This window comes from Megascapheus bottae, chromosome 7 (assembly GCF_031878675.1).
Source record: "Megascapheus bottae isolate mThoBot1 chromosome 7, mThoBot2.hap1, whole genome shotgun sequence".
NCBI classification, from domain to species: Eukaryota; Metazoa; Chordata; class Mammalia; order Rodentia; family Geomyidae; genus Megascapheus; species Megascapheus bottae.
Window position 1 is genome coordinate 73,510,402 of NC_143515.1, and position 4,951 is coordinate 73,515,352.

Below are 4,951 nucleotides of genomic sequence, written 5' to 3' on the forward strand. Positions count from 1 at the left end.
TCGAGCAGTGCTCTGAGGGTACAAGAATCTGATTTGATCTGTGTGCCCAGAGATGTCTTATCATTGAAGGGGGTGGGGAGCAGACAGACACATTCTTAGAAGAGGAGAATTGTGTTTCCTACCTGTGGAGGCCCCATTACTAGACAAGTGTTACTTCTGGTACAGCAGAGTGGGCTGGGGAAGTCAGGCGCACATCTAGTAGTTATTCTGAACACAAAGATCTAAAACCTTTAACTTCACTAACTTTGCATTCTAGTTTGGTAATTAAAATAGTAAAAAACTAATAAAAATGACAATAATAATAATAACTCTCAAACAACCTTCATAACATGTATGCCAGGCAGTAGAAAGTATAAAGAAAAATATAATTAACAGAGAGAAGAAAAAGGGAGACTGTGAGGCGATGTACAAGACGTGAGTGAAGATTAAAAACATAAATATAGGGAATTACCTTCATCAGTGAAATAGGAAACTTGAGGTCTTATTCCAGCTTTAGCCTTTCCTAGCTGGGTGGTCTAGAGAAGGCACTGAAAACTCACTGGAACATCAGCATCTGTTACATACAGAAAGCTTAAGAGGTTTGTACAGAGCATTTATCAGTAGCTATGTTAGGTTACTGGATTAATATTGGCTATAAAATTAAACATCAGCAAGTAATTTTTCCTAGTATTAACCTTAGCTTATCACATCTTTTAGAATCCCTTTTAGTGTTACTTATGAAGCTTCCTTTTTGTTGAAAACACCTCCTCTGACACTATCATGCTGCCTCCAAATTAAGGGTTGTGGTATTTACATTTTTATCCAAAGGGAAGTGCTCATCTATATTTGACTAGAAATAAGATCTGAAAGGTATTTTTACTCCCAAATGCTGTTAACCAACATAGCTATCATTTAGAGTTTGTTCCAGTGGAGGCAGGTATGTTATAAATACACAAGCAGCCTTATAGGATATCACTCATCATTGAATCTCTAGTGCTTAGTCCAATGCCTGTCACATAAGAGACAGTATACAGATATTTGTAAGAAAGAGTTTCCTAACAGAAAAGAGCTTTAGGGTCATGAAAAAAAATATCAGAAAAGTGTTTAAAGCTAGGCATGTTTGACAAAAAAGAAAAAAAAAGGGCCTACGCTATAAAAAGGTCTTAGTGTGAACTCTGGAAGAAAAAAAATTCCAAGAACTAAAGACTGATCTTACAAAGCCTAGACTAGGCAGACTAGAACAGGGAACAAATAAATACAAAAACAAGAAAAAGGTAAAAAGCAGAAAACAAAACAACAAAAAACCCCAAACAGTTCCATGCTGTGTGTGGCTTGAGTCAGACCTTCAGCAGTCTGCCAGAGACAAGATAGTCACTGAAGCACTAAAGCATTAAAAGCAATGCATTATTAAAAAAAAAAAAAAAGACATACAAATTAACAAGATGATCCAGGAATTAGAATTCTGTAAAAGGACTGGGCTGGGGCTGGGAGTTTAGCCTAGTGGTAGAGTGTTTGCCTAGCATGCATAAAGACCCACGTTTGAATCCTTGGTACCTCATACATAAGAAAAGCTGGGGGCCGGGAGTTTGGCCTAGTGGTAGAGTGCTTGCCTACCATGCATGAAGACCCGGGTTCAATTCCTTGGTACCACATACATAGAAAAAAGCCGGAAGTGGTGCTGAGGCTCAAGTGGTAGAGCTCTAGCCTTGAGAAAGTCCAAGGACAGTGCTCAGGCCCTGAGCTCAAGCCCAGGACTGGCAAAAAAAAAAAAAAAAGAAAAGCTGGAAGTGGTGCTATGGTTCAAGTGATAGAGCTCTATCCTTGAGGAAAGCCCAAGGACAGTGCTCAGGCCCTTTCTAAATATTGTATCTGCTTAGACTGGAAGATTCTATACATCTGCTCAGAATGACTGACAAACCAAGATATCTGGGAAAATGTTTGAATGGGACTTTCACCATTGAGTCATCAAAACATTGTAATACAGCACCAGTTGTAGAGATCATAAAAAAATTATATATAGAATTTATTTTTTTGCCAGTCCTGGACTTGAGCTCAGGGCCTGAGCAATGTCCTTGGACTTTCTCAAGGCTAGAGCTCTACCACTTGAGCCTCAGCACCATTCCAGCTTTTTTCTATGTATGTGGTACCAAGGAATCGAACCTGGGTCTTCATGCATACTAGGAAAGCACTTTAACCACTAGGCCAAACTCCCCGCCCTAAATATAGAATTTAATGTACTTACACTCAGCACCAGTCAGCACTCAATCCATGTTAGCTTCCTTTTCCTCAACAATTTGGATTACTTTTATTTTTTGGCTATTATGAGCAATGCCATCCATCAATGTTTGTCTAAATTTTGACATGGGTCTGTGTTTTTCACTTGGACATATGCTTGGGAGAACTTCTGGGTGAATGTTTAATGATTTGAGGATCAAGTTAAGTGGCTCATTTGTCCTCCCCTGAAAGCAGGTGGAAGGTTCTCACCTCATTACCCTTGTCACATGGAAATGTTTAGCCATGGTATTTTTGATCTGCAGTTTCATGATGGCTTATAGTGGAGGGAATTTTTAAGTGTACATATGGGGCATCTGTGTATCTTTGAAGTATATATTTTGATACTTTGCTCATTTTTTGTTATTAGTATACAGCTCCCTTATCACATCTGAGACTTGGAAATATTTCCTTCCGATTATAAAACAGTAATTTTTTTTCAATACTGATGTTTGAAATCAGGGCTTCATGGATTGTAGTCAGACACTACCACTTCAAATACATCTGAAGAACCATTTTTTCCCTTAGTTTTCAGGTAAGGATTTATGTTTTGCCCAGGCCAGATAATTACATCTTTGTACCTATGCCTCTTGCATAGCTGGAATCACAGAAGTGCACCACCACACCTTGTTTGTTGAGATGGGGTCAAGATAACTTTTCTTGCTCCAGCTGGCCTCAAATGGAACTGTGATCATCTCAAGTACCCAGGATTACATAAGTCAATCAGGCTGCTTTTCTTTACATAATGGTATCCTTTGAAAAATAAAGGTTTAGATGAAGTTTAATTTTTTTGGTGGTGTTTATAAGAAACATTTGTGTAATTCAAAGCCACAAAATTTTTGTTTTCTTTTGGCTGTTTCACAATGTTAGCTCAGTTTTTTGATCCATTTTGAATTATAGTACAGGGCAGGGATTAAATATCATTGTTTTTCACGTGAATAGCTAATAATCCCAGCAGCATTTATCAATTAATTATAAAGGTGAGGGCATATTTCTGGACTCTGTGATTCTATACCACTGATCTATAGTGACTTGTGTGTCTACCATTAAGCCAGTACATGTAACTTTGTATTTAGTTTTGAAATCAGAACGAGGGAGACCCCCAATTTCTTTTCAAGATCATCTCCTTATTCTGTCTCTTAAATCTCCATCTGTTAGAGCCAGCTTTCCAGTTTCTATAAAAACTAAAACCAGTTGATACTGCATTGAAACTGAAGATCAATTCATTTAAATATACAGCGTATAATCAATAAGCATATTTAAAAAATATGGTATGAATTTTTTTAACTTTTCATTTGGTAAACTTTCATTATCCTATGATTTGAGTATAAAAATACAACTGATTTTTATGTAACATGTGTCCTGCTGAACCCACTTATCAGCTTTACTAGATTTCTTTTTTTTTGTTTGTTTTGTTTTTATTTCTTTTTTTTTTTTTTTTGCCAGTCCTGGGCTTGAGCTCAGGGCCTGAGCATTGTTCTTGGACTTTCTCAAGGTTAGAGCTCTACCACTTGAGCCTCAGCACCAGTTCTGGCTTATTTTCTATGTATGTGGTACCAAGGAATCGAACCCGGGCCTTCGTGCATGCTAGGCAAGCACTTTAACCACTAGGCCAAACTCCCAGCCCCTTTACTAGATTTCTTTTAATGGATTCTTTAGTTTTTCCAATATTCAAAATCATATCATCTGCCAATAGGGATTGTTTTAATTTATTTCCATATCTGGATGCCTCTATGGAATTTTTACAAAACAATCTTTGTCAGTATTAAAGTCAATCATGTACAAATTTCTACCCCCTTTAAAAAAAAAAAAAAAACCAAAGGAGGAAAAAAGTACTATAGGAAAAAACTAAAAGCAGAATATGCTACAGAATTGGAAGAAAAATGGTTACCATAGCATTACTGTACTATTCATTAGCTGTGTGATCCTGAGTGATTTTTTTTTTTTTGTCAGTCCTGGGCCTTGAACTCAGGGCCTGAGCATTGTCCTTGGGCTTTTTTTTTTTTTTTTCAAAACTAGAGCTCTACCACTTGAGCCACAGCATCACTTCTAGCTTTTTTCTGTGTGTGATACTGAGGAATTGAACCTGGGTCTTCATGCATGCTAGGCAAACACTTGACCACTAGGCTAAACTCCTGGCCTGATCCTGAGTAATTTTGAGCCCTCTTCTGGTTATATATTTAATTTTCAATTTTTTTTTCTATGAGATATGCCCATGGACTTCTGCAGATATACAGAGTAATTTTCCTCAGGTTATTTAGCAATCACAAGCTTTTTTCCAATTGACCATCCTTTTTTCTGTTTTGTCCTTTACTATGGTGAATAAGATTACCAAAAGTGGCAGAACAAAATAAAGGTATACTCACAGAGAGAAAACATAATGGCCAGAACAGAATAACAGAGGATACTGGGAGATGATAATGAAGGGAACAAGGTAGAATACAAACAAGTGCTTTAGAGAATTGGAGAAAGAAAAGTAAAATTGAACAAATGGATAACATTTATACTGTTGGATAATGTACCAATATTGTTAAGTTATACAATATAATCAATAAGCATATTTTCAAATGGTAAAATGTCTTAAAAATACATTATCTGAGTTATCACTGCAGGGAATCTTTCCTTAAAAAGCATTAATAAATTACAATTTGTTTAAAATGGATTTTTATGACATATAACATCATATTAATTTTTCTGCCAA

The 4,951-nt window shown here is 36.5% G+C and overlaps 1 protein-coding gene across 2 annotated transcripts in view; it reads left to right on the forward strand.

The window, feature by feature from the left end:
* Smc6 (structural maintenance of chromosomes 6) overlaps positions 1-4,951 on the forward strand; it is a 101,851-nt gene that overhangs the window by 13,036 nt on the left and 83,864 nt on the right. The window lies entirely within an intron of this gene.